The 12,798-nt window shown below is 35.9% G+C and overlaps 1 protein-coding gene across 3 annotated transcripts in view; it reads left to right on the forward strand.

The window, feature by feature from the left end:
- necab2 (N-terminal EF-hand calcium binding protein 2) overlaps positions 1 to 12,798 on the forward strand; it is a 205,973-nt gene that overhangs the window by 134,426 nt on the left and 58,749 nt on the right.

Raw genomic sequence — 12,798 nt, forward strand, 5'->3', positions numbered from 1 at the left:
TCCGCGGACCTGTGTTGCTTCATCATTGAAAGCAAAGGCTGTCACTGTTACACCGTGTCCTGTCTTTGTGATGATAATTCTCCAGCATCAAGGCGCCTGATTAAAATTGCCTGGAAAACTCTGCAAGAGGCGATTATAATTAGAAGCCCTGTTCGTGTTTGCTGGTTTGTGGCCGCAGCTCCAGAATAACATTGTTCTCAGATGCCTCCCACTGCCTGTGGGGTGTGAATAAAGATTTGTGCTTTCAACTTCACTAGTTGTTGTTGTTGTTGTGTGCTCTCTGAGGTAAACTAGAATTAACTTATTTATACAAGTTCTCCCATAAGCCTGCCATGAAGCTTATCCTCTAGAGATGCCCTCAGGAATCGAAATGTCAAACCGATAAAGGTCAAACCCACAGAGGGTTTGATTGACGTGTGGTTGGTGATCCAGTCTAATACGGTTTGTGAATAAAGCTCTATGATATGGTGCTTTCTCTTAAGTAAATTACAGCATGTGGGAACATGGATATTAGGCAGTGAAAATGATTATGGAATTCCTTTGCAAATCGTCACCTTGGAATTATAAGTTTCTATCTGCGTTCTGTAGGATTTTGAGATATTAAGCTTCAAAGTTTTTGCATTACATCTAGCAAACAATATTTGTGTAACAGTTCTCTTTCATACTTTAACATGACAGAGACCCTAAATGTACTCTAACCGTAAATGATCAAAATTCTCTCAAATTAGCAAATTGCAGTTAAAATAAACAGGGCAAACGCAGATAGAAGCTTTTAATTCTAAAAAGCCATTTTCTGCTTAGAATTATAAGGTTTTATCTGTCAGATCATTAGTTGAAGCATTACTTTTCAAGAAATAAAATCAGTCTGCTTATTAATTTTATGTTTTTTTTATAACATTTATTTATTGTTTTAGGATGAATATTCTTTATTGTCCAAATTAAGCATACAAGGCTGTGCTAAATATTTTGTTCAGTGCAGATGTCAAAAAATGATTCTAAATCATCACATGTGCTCACATCTTTTTAGTTTCAGGTTTCTTCTCAATTTTGAGAAGAAACGATTTTGTGTTGAGCTGATCCTGATTGCATTCGAAATGCTGATTGGCTCATAGAAAGAACCTTATAGAGCCAAGCTAGAGTTCGACTTTGTAAATAAAACCTTTTTTTAATAAAAAGTGTTAACATGTAAACAATTTATTAAAAACATTACTTAATGCAAATAAGTTGTCATTTAATTAGAATATGTGAATAACTCAATTTTGCAAAATGTCAGATAGAACCTAAGAGAGACTAAATATGGTTTGTTCTTTTAATTACTTAAGGATTTTTACTGCTTGTGCTTTCTACCAGCCTGACTAAATCAACTGATTTGTGTCCCTGTGAAGGAAAATGTGTTTATCGTTATCCATTCTTCAGCTGAGCAATTAGGAAAAAAAATATGATTCCTCACGATTCTTGTTGCATTGAATAGGTTGAAAGGAATAAATCACACAAAACTGAAAACTCTGTCATCATTTACTCGTCCTCCACATGTTTTATACCTGTTTGAAGCCATTGACTTTCATAGTATTTGTTTTACCTAATATGGGTGTTAATGGTTACAAACAGGTTTATTTCACACCTTGATGTGACAATGTGAAAATAAAGCGGTTAAAAAACATGCCCTCTGTTCAGTGCTTAATTTGTGAATTTTGAGGTCCAGGAACAGATCGAGGTAACGGATCTGGCATGTTACTCATGGAAAGTGAGCGGGGCGGGGGTGTCGCGGACGAACATGAAGTGGGTTGGGGAGTCGCGGAAGGAAGTGAAAGTTAAAAACACAATTCCGGCACAAATTAAGCTCTGCCTATGTTGCTCTGGGTTATTTACGTGCAATCCTACTGCTATTTAGAATACATGCACTAAGTATAGGCCAAAACTGCTGTCAGTGCATTACTGTACATCCCAAAATGACCAAAATCCCTAAATGACCTATTTAAAATAATAGCGGCGAAACTTTGGCTCAGAACCACTGAGCCACTGTGTCGCTGCTATTATTTTTAATAGTGGGTAGCACTGTCCCCTCACAGCAAGAAGGTTGCTGGTTCAAATCTCGGCTGGGCCAGTGTGCATTTCTTTTTGAAGTTTGCCTTTTCTCCTTGTGTTTGCATGGGTTTTCTCCAGGTGCTCCAGTTTCCCCCACAGTCCAAAGGCATGTGCTATAGGTGAATTGGGTAAACAAAATTGTTCGTAGTGTATGAGTGCATATGGATGTTTCCCAGTACTGGGTTGCCGCTGGAAGGGCATCTGCTGTGTAAAACATGTGCTGGATAACTTGGCAGTTCATTTAGCTGTGGCGACCCCTGATGAATAAAGGCACTAAACCGAAAAGAAAATGAATGAATGAAAGATAATAGCCCGAATTATCATTGTGGTGCTTGTCTGACAGTTGTACAGCTATCTGATTCATAGGTTGGGTCACCGTGCATGGCTTTAATGGGAAGAAGTGGCATGCTGTCCTTTTTTATAATAAATTTAAAGTGTTTTGAGGCAATAAAAGCATACTTCTCTTGAACAGCACTTGCCATTATCACATTTGAGAACTGTTTATATAGAGTCAGCTCTGTGTAGATGTTCGTAGAAAAAATAAGGGAGAAATATTTAAACATGATGATAGCGGGATAGAATGGAGAAGTACATGAAAATGCTGGGAAAACCAGAGCGTTGACAGGTATTCTGTTTTAAAAATGAAGTGAACGGTAAGTAAATAGTGAGTATAATATAAAGAAATAGTAAGTAAAAACTATTCCTTTCAACGAGAACTTACATATAAAAGATAAATCTAATGCATTGCTGAATACAGTCTTAAAAAACTGTATACATGTACTTCCTAACTGTATCTGTCAGATTGTACTGTGCAACGGTCAAAGGAACATGAAAAGCTGATTGTGTCTCTTTAAAGGATACATTCTCTGGCTTTCACAGCTGCAGCGTCACACTTTATCTCTCCTTAACGCATAAGTCTGTCAATGGACTCTGGGTTAAACTGTTCTCTCTGTAGGAGATGAAAGTGAAAATGCAGTAGCTGGAACAGATGAAAGGCTTCCAAAAGATTTGGCTTTCCAAAACTGTGATGCCCGAAGTTAGATAAACCTGAAAGATGCTTGAGACACCTTCAGCAAACAGCAGAAATCAAAGTGTCTTTTTCTTGTAGCATTGGACAAGCCATTTCCCACACACTCTCAGACAATAATGGAGGCACAGCTCAATCATCCCCTTTCTTCAATAGGAAGTCTGTGTTCTCATCTCTTCATTTTCTACCAGACTGGGATTTAATCCCGGTTTTGTAAAGTCTCAGCAACTGTGATTTGGGCCCATGAATGGATGGTGTCCCTGGCTGAATAACTGCATTATGCCATGACTTCTGTTTTCAGGCTTGGCTAATGCGATTGTGATTGAATCTCTTCTCTCAATTCTCGGAAGCTTTGTCTAACTAGGTTGAGCCGCAGGTTTAGACTGTAGGTGGGAGAAAACCTTTCCCTGCCTCTGTTGTGCTGTGTAATTTTGGAAGGGATGTTCTTTACAGGTTGTGTACCCTTTTGGCTTATTCTAGAGAGCTCTTTAACCCTCTTTTCATTTTGCACTTGGAGAACAAGCATAAGGTGTTGTAGATGGTGATCGGGGATGCTTGTACAGTATCTCGAGGCACCAAAAATTGATGTTTGTTTAATTTTTGTGATCTTACTTTTATGTACACTCACCGGCCACTTTATTAGGCACACCTGTCCAACTTCTGAGTATCTCAGAAACTGCTGATCTTCTGGGATTTTCACGCACAACCATCTCTAGGTTTTACAGAAAATTGTCTGAAAGAGAAAACATTCAGTAAGCAGCAGTTTTGTGGTCAGAGGTGGCCAGACTGGTTCAAGCTGATAGATAAGCAACAATAACTCAAAGAACCACTTTTTACAACCGAGCATCTCTGAACACACAACACGTCCAACCTTGAGGCAGATGGGCTACAGCAGCAGAAGACCACACCGGGTGCCACCTCTGTCAGCTAAAAGGAGGAATGTGGGGCTACAATTTGCACAGGCTCACCAAAATTGGACGATAGAAGATTGGAAAAAATTTGCCTGGTCTGATGAGTCTCGATTTCTGCTGCAACACTTGGATGGTAGAGTCAGAATTTAGCGTCTACAACATGAAACATGTCATGAAAGCATAGATCCATCCTGCCTTGTATCAACAATTCAGGCTACTGGTGGTGGTGTAATGGTGTGGGGTATATATTCTTGCCACACTTTGGGCCCATTGGTACCAATTAAGCATGATGTCAACACCCAAGCAACAGTATTGTTGTTGTTGACCATGTTCATTATTTCATGACCACAGTGTACCCATCTTCTGATGGCTACTTCCAGCAATATAACACGCCATGTCATAAAGCACGAATCATCTCAGACTGGTTCACTGTGCTCAAATGGCCTCCACAGTCACCATTTTCAATCCAATAGAGCATCTTTGAGTTGTGGTGGAAAGGGAGATTCACATCATGGATGTGCAGCCGACAAATCTGCAACAACTGCATGATGCTATCACGTCTATGGACCAAAATCTCTGTGGAATGTTTCCAGTACCTTGTTAAATCTATGGCACGAAAGATTAAGGCAGTTCCGGAGGCAAAAGAGGTCCAACCCAATAAGATTTACCTAATAAAGTGGCCGGTGAGTGTATATTACATATATGTATTTTTATTTATTTATTTATTTATTTTTATTTTATAATTATTTTTTTAATAATAGTATTTTGCATGGATGGAAAATAATTTACTTTGGCATATCAAAATAAATTATTTTGTTACAGAACTTTAGAAGAAATCAATATTTGGCAGAACAAACTTCAACCACGGCAAATGAAAGCATTGGCTATTCTAACCAATTGTTGTTTATTCTTTCTGTTTAAAAGAGCACTTCCAGATGACTTTATATTTACTTAAAATGAAGTTCAAAACAAGTGAACTAAAGTATACCTAAGAAGTTGGAAAATATTTGCTTTAAAAGTTCAAATAAACACCCAATGTCTAGAAGGTAATAAGCCACTAGTTATAATAATCTAGCACGGTATCTGTGTATCATGAGCCAGCCTCATCAACAAACACTGAGGTGTGACTTTCTTTGTAAGTATGTGAATAAAACTGTAAGCTTTCATCTATTTTAAGACAAACACACCAGACATTCTCTGTTCAGACATGAGCCAATTAATTGTATCCTAGCAACAGCAGTCAATATGTTTCTTAGCAACAACAGTTTGTGATATGCAAAATTGTGTTTAAGGAGGTTGGGACAAATCAGTCAAATTACATGTCCCATTATAATATGCCATTTTATGCTGGGTTTTTTTGCCGAAGGCTGTTTAAAATGACCACTGGTTATTAAGCTTGAAATGAGGGTTTCTTGATACATGGTTTCCCTTTGAACTATGAAATATTGCACTTGCCATAATTGTTATATTTAATGTTTGCTCTTTGGTGAGGTTTCAGCGCCTTCATTTTATTTGTACTTATTTTAAGATAGCGTAGAGTTAAAGGCAAAATGATTAGCCTTCATGTGATTTTATCTTTTATTTTAATTTGTTCAAACATATTCCAATTGATGTTTAAAAGAGCACTTACATTTTTCACTGTATTTCCTATTGTATTTCTGGTCTGGAGCAAGTCTTATTTCTTTGAGTTTAACTGGAATAAATGCCTAGCTCCTGGCTGACGATGTTGTTCTGTTGGCTTCATCGAATATGGACCTTCAGCATGCATTGGGGCGGTTTGCTGCCGAGTGTGACATGGCTGGCATAAGTATCATCCTCTCCAAGTCGAAGGCCATAGGTGGTTTGCCATTTCCAGGTTGGAGGAAATTCCTTACCCCAGGTGGAGATGTTCAAGTATCTTGGGGTTTTGTGGAACGTGAAGAATGGATCATAAGATTGACAGGCAGATCGGTGCAGCGGCAGCAGTAATGCGGTCGATATACCAGTCCATTGTGGTAAAGAAAGAGCTGAGCCAAAAGGCGAAGCTCTCGATTTACTGGTCAATCTATGTTTCTACTCTCACCTATTGTCATGAGTTTTGGGTCATGACCGAAAGGACAAGATCTCGTATACAATTAGCGGAAATGAGTTTCCTTAGCAGGCTGACATGCACACCCTTAAAGATAGGGTGAGGAGCTCTGTCACCCGGGAGGAGCTCGGAGTAGAGTCACTGCTCCTCCACATTGAGACAAGTCAGCTGAGGTGGCTCGGGCATCTGCTTTAGATGCCTCCTGGATGCCTACCTTGGTGAAACACTTCAAAATGACATTATATTTATTTAAAATGAAGTTTATAAAAGTGAACTACAGTATAACTAAAGAAGGAGCTGAGCCGAAAGAAAAAGCTCTCCATTTACAGCTCAATCTACGTTTTTACTTTCACCTATGGCCATGAGCTTTGGGTCATGACCTAAAAAACAAGATCTCAGATACAATCGACTGAAATACTGTAAGTTTCCTTCGTGTGTCTGGGGAGAGGTCTGGAGAAGTCTGGAGTTCTCTACTGAGACTTCTGCTCCCACGACCCAGCCCCGGAAAAATAGATGAATATAAATAAATTGATTGAATGAACGAATGAATGAATGAATGAACAAACGAACGACCGAATAAATAAATGAATGAATATATGAATTAATTAATTATTTGAATAATTAATGGAATAAGCACAGTTTTTACATTTTTGGTTATGATACATTTTTTTAGAATATTAATAGCCCTTAAAGAAATGTTTTATTTTTTATTTTATTTTTTTAGGTCACAGAACAAACCACTGTTGTCCCATGACTTTCATCATTATTCTAACTTGCTTAGTCAACCTAATTAACGTAGTTATACCTTAATGCCACTTTAAGCTGAATTCTTGTATCTTGCAAAATAATTAGTAAAGTATTACTGTCATCATAGAAGAGACCAAACATTTTTTATTAGAAATCAGTTATATATCAATTATTTTCCAAATATGTTGTATTGGAATATCTAATCAATTCCATACGTGTTCAATAAAAAAAAAGGTCAGGAGAGGGTTTTTTCAATGTCAAGAATATTAGTAATTTATTGGCTACAAATAAATAGTTTGTTTCACAGAATTCTGCTAACACCTACGGTATGCAATGCAAGAATTACCTTCAGGAGGTGCGCAACAATTTTAATTTCCTGACTCCAGCTTTTATAGGCAGCAGATATTAACAGGTGAAGTTTAGTGGAATTCCTCAATTGTCAATCTTTCTCCAGTCCTCCGTTGGCCGCATCCATACATATGTCCTCTTATACTACAAATTCACGCACAAGTTTTGTTTAATATTGTGTTCATTTTCAATCTATCTATGTTCACGGGAAGTTTAGCTGCAGACCTCAAGATAATTTTAGACAATCAGGCCGTTGCATTTCTATCAGCCTCATCTACTTCTGCACAAATGCTCCATTAGTATGCATGGCATATCACACTTAAGAAAAGTTTGGTTAATGTATCACCTTTAAGCAATACAAATACAATTGTTAAATAAAAGAAAAAGTGACAAAAATTATAAAAAATTAGATAGAAAAAACATTTTACAGAATGCTTATTATATTGCCTTCAACTGTACATTCCTAAATCTTTAATTATTAATTATAATTCTTCTCAACCTTCTTCCCAGCTCCTGATTGTATTTTCCTCTTCTATGTGCAGTTGTTTATTTTGTGTAAAAGCTGTTATTGGGAATGACGTATAGCGCTCTTCTTCTTGGCTTGAGCGCAGGTGTCTCTGGATACTTTAGTCCAGTATGTCACTCATTGTTATTCAGTAATTCACCTTATCAGTCACACTTTCAGAAGTGCCTAGAGCATATTTTACAGAAGGGTGACAGACCATTTGTACATTTGTGTTTGGGTATATGTGTCGCTGGGCCCATAATAGAGAAGAATGAATATTTCATGACACCAGGGTTTAAAACCCATATCCTTATGCACTCATGCAGTCCAGGGCACCAAATCATTCGATTCGCTCCAAGCATGGTGTTGGCCTGAGAATTCAAACACATTTACACCTCATTAAAGCCTGTCAGGGATATATAGAGTTTTGTTTTGTATATATATATCTTCAGGTTATTTGTCTTAGTTAGTGTGATTTACATTTAATGTGATTATTTCTGTCATTTGGTTAATGCGTTTTGCGGGATTCAAACGTTATTTGTTTTGCTCGTTATGTTGAGGAATCATGTTTATGTTGGCATGGACAGTAAGCCCTGCCTCAGTGCTTGCTGGTGTGTGTTGAGGCTCTCGTTGGCACTAAAACGCAGTGCAGAGCCGCTGACCTGGCATAGCATTAGCATAAATCATACTGAGCCTTCCTAACCGCCATTGTCACCACCTGGTGGCTCCTTGTTCAGGCAGATGGGCATGACAAACATTACTGTCCTCCATTTAGAAAAGGGATCTTTATTTAACACCACACACACAGCCAAAGCCAGAGGAAGTTTTTATGCAACTTTTTTATGCTGTGTCATCATAAAATTATACTAGGCATAATATAACTAACACAATATTTAATACAAATTATTTTTATTATTAGTGATAACCTACAGTAAATATACAGTTGAAGACAAAATGATTAGCTCCTGTGAAATTATTTTTCAAATATTTTAATCCTATTTTATTTTTAACAATATTTCCAATATTTATATTATGTTTTTCCTTTGGAGAAAGTCATATATCTTTTAGTTTGGATAGAATAAAAATAAATGTTTTCTAAGGTCAATACCTTTAGCCCCTCTTAAGATTTTTTTTTATTTTTTATTTTTTGACTGGCTGCAGAAGAAGTCTAAAAAGAAGTCTTTAAATTGCTCTTTAAGCTGAATGTGAATATCTTGCAAAATAATTAGTAAAATATTATTGTGCTGTCATCATTGGAAAGACAAAGGAAATGTGTGCAACACTATAATATCTACACACTATGAATCATCTATTAAACATTAGTAAACTGTGTATTATTTGTACAGCAATAACTCTACATTAATAGACTTCAGTAAACAGTTTATAACTACGGATAAAAATGCTCTATTCTTGACTTATATGCACATTTAAAATGTGCTTAATAATTGTGCTTTCATACTTTGTTACTGATTATTTTTTCATACAAATTATTAATCATCGCATTATTTACAAATCATTTGTATTTAAGAGTGTTTGTGGGTTTTTAAGATCATTCAGAATGAGTTAGTAAATGATTAATAAACTACTCAAATCAACATTCATATTTTATTATTCAGGCATATATTAATAGTTAATTTGTATGTTAATAAATGCTTTATTAACAAAACATCCAGTTTTAAGATCTAAAGTGAGGACTGTGCTTTAGAAATCCCTTATAAATGACAATTCAGGGCTCAGTATCAAATGAACATTAAATCTTTGCAATCTTATCTAAAAAGTAAAATTACTGTGCGATTTAAATATTGTTGAGTAACAAAATACAACATAAAATTGGATAAAACAACAATACATAACAATAACAATACATAACAATACATAAATTTAACAATAAAAAAATTCAATGTTATTTAGCCATGCTTAAACTGTGCAATTATATTTTAGTAAAGAATGCAGTAAGTAACTCAGCCTTTAATTGTCATTTATAAGGGATTTATAAAGCATGAATAGTTCCCACTAGATTAGGTCACTAAACTGGATGAAGTTAACAAAGCATTTAGTGACATACTGTAAAATTTAATACATTTACTTGCACATTCTGAATAATCTTTAACAACCAGCAACTTCTCTCAAATAACTGGTTTGTAAATTATGCAATACTTAATTTAGTAATGAAAAATAGCAATTAGCACAATGCATATGCTTTCAAGTCAAGAATAGAGCATTTCTATCTGCAGTTGTATCAACTTAAATATTTTATGTTCGATCCAATAAAATTTGCAAAAAGTAATGTTATCTCAATTTCTTCATATTGTCCCTACACAAATCGATTGTTTGGAACCCAGAATTTTTTTACAGTATTTCTTAAAAGAATTTTAAAACCACCTGAACTTCTCCAAAAGTCTTATATGCACAAACCTACGATTTGTAATGAATTTGCAAAGTGCAACTCAGTGTTTTACATTGGCTGCGTGTGAACTATAACTTTAAGTCTTTTAATTTCAACCCATACTTCTATACACAAACCCACACTTCATCCATCTCCTTTAGTCACGTACTTTATTTTCTTAGACTGATGAAGTATTACAGAGTGCCAGTGCTTCCAGTCTCCTTTATTACTTCTTCTGTTATGGTCATTTATACGCAGTCATTCTAATTCTGCATATAAGTCCAGCAATGCGGTATAATTTACGAGATCCCTCTCAGAGTCCAGCACTGCAGTCCAATTTGACTTCCTTGCCAATGCTGCCTTTCCATTTGGATATTCAATCGTGATCAGTAGTGAAGGCCAGGGTTGGTTAAATCGCTGACCATGACAATCTTTTTTGCAAATCAGTGCAAAACATCAGTGCCAACGGACAATGAAGGAGCAAGCGAGAGACTGAGGTGTTTACTCATTGTTTACAATGATTTGAGTCTTGGCTGCTACATAGGAGTGTTGTTGTTGTTGTTTTAATTGTTGATACTTTTTGCCAACCACACAATATCTAGATAGAACACCAGTGAAAAAAATATTTTAGGAAATTACAAAAAGTTTCCTTCAAGACTTCTATGACTAAATGCCATGATAAATGAAAATATATTCAAGTTACATATAACATACACGTTTACATTTGGATTTCACCCATTTAAATTATTTTTATACATAAATGCAAAATATATTTAAAAATACATTTAAATCAAATTTTTTTAAACTATTGGAATTACAAATATGCAAATACATGTTCAAATATTATATATATATTTGAACATATGTAGGCCTTTAAAAATGAATATGTAAATGACAGTGTTGCAGTAAAAGACAGTCTTGCAGTCTTATGCAAAAGTTGGCCACCCCTGATAATTTTTCTAATTGTAAGCCATAACATTTCAAGCAACATTTGAAGTTCTGACATAACATTTATTTAATCAACAGATGCAAAATTTTTGTCATTACAAAAACGGACTGATACAAAAATTTGGGCACCCCAACAGAATAATGATATCTTTAATGATATATCTTCCGTACAGCCACCTTTTGCTTAAATAAGAGCCTGTGGATGATTCTTATGGTCAAATGATAAGTCCTTGAATTTTTGCTGAAGGCGTTTTGAGCCATTCTTCCTTGCAAAAAATTTCCCTTTTCAAATTAACTCATCAATTTACGATGATGTTCAAGTCTGGGGACTGGACTAGCCATTCTAGAACATTGTATCATGTCTCAGGATGAATTACTTGGTAGATTTGGAGCTGTGTTTTGGGTCAGTGTCTTGCTGAAACTTATAACTCTGTAGTAACTGGATTTCTAAACATTGTTCTGTAGAATCTGCTTTGTGGAATCCATGCGACCTTTAACTTTGACTAGATTTTTATACTTGTGCTTGCCACACATACGCATAGCATGATGGACCCTCCACCATAATTTACAATAGGAGGCGTGTTCTCCTGGAATGATGTATTCTTTTTCCGCCATGCAAAGCGTCTATGGTTGTGGCATCTGTGCACAGTATACTTTTCTAAAATGATTCAGGCTTGTCCAGATGAGCTTACTTCAAATGACTCTTCTTGTTGGCAGAAGGCAGAAAAGGCTTATTTTGCATCACCTTCTATTGAGCTGTTCTTTGTGAAGAGTGTGCTGTACTGTGGAATGATGTACAATGACATTATCAGCAGCAAGATGTTTCTGAAACTCTTTTGAGGTGGCCTGTGACCATTCTTACCATTCCTAGCCTTTGCCTTTCAGATATTTTTCTTGGTCTAGCACATCTTTCCTGTACAAGAACTGTTCCTGTGGCCTTCCATTTTCTTGCTATATTTTTGACTGTGTAGATAGAGACTTTAAACCTTTGGGATAGCTTATTGCATCCTTGTTCTAATTCATGTTGGTGAATTATCCTAGATTTTAGGTCATTAGGAAGGGTCCCATGTTGCTACTTTCAGATTCACAATAAGGAGAAGCATAAGTAGCAATCAGCTATATAAATATCCTTTTTTCATTATTGGTTGCACCCGTGTTCAAATTGTAAAGGTTCACTGAATCAATATATATATATTTTTTTTGTAATCAATCAGCATTAAGTGACTACAGGTTTTGAAATCCACCCAAAAGAGAGGGTGCCCAGACTTTTTTATAGCCTATTATTTATTTTCAGTTTAATTTCACACATCTCAATACTTCTACACTATGTATTTCTGTCTGAAAAACATGACATAATCTAGCTTTCACAAGAAATCGAATAGCATTTCACTGCAATCTTCTCTTATAAAGAAAGATCACATAACTATGCAACCACAGAGGGGTGCCCAAATTTTTGCATAAAACTGTATATGTGAAATCCAAACATAAATGTATGTCATATATGTAATTTGCATATATTGCCATATATCAGAATCCATGTGTTTGTACATACAACAAAAATGCTTAAAGTTCAACTCTAAAGCAGCTTCAAGGCAATAGCCTTCAGCACAGTCACAGTCCATTTCTTCCAATACAACACCCTTGTGTGACATTATGCCTTTTGCAGTGTAAAACAGACTCTGTGTGTTTGGGAAAGTGGTCAAAATGTCACCAGATCAATGAATGTTGGCTCCTCTAATGCCCCATACCATTACAAGCTTTCACAACTTGACT

The sequence above is a fragment of the Danio rerio genome, chromosome 18 (genome assembly GCF_052040795.2).
Source record: "Danio rerio strain M-AB ecotype USA chromosome 18, GRCz13ab, whole genome shotgun sequence".
In the NCBI taxonomy this organism is placed as follows: domain Eukaryota; kingdom Metazoa; phylum Chordata; class Actinopteri; order Cypriniformes; family Danionidae; genus Danio; species Danio rerio.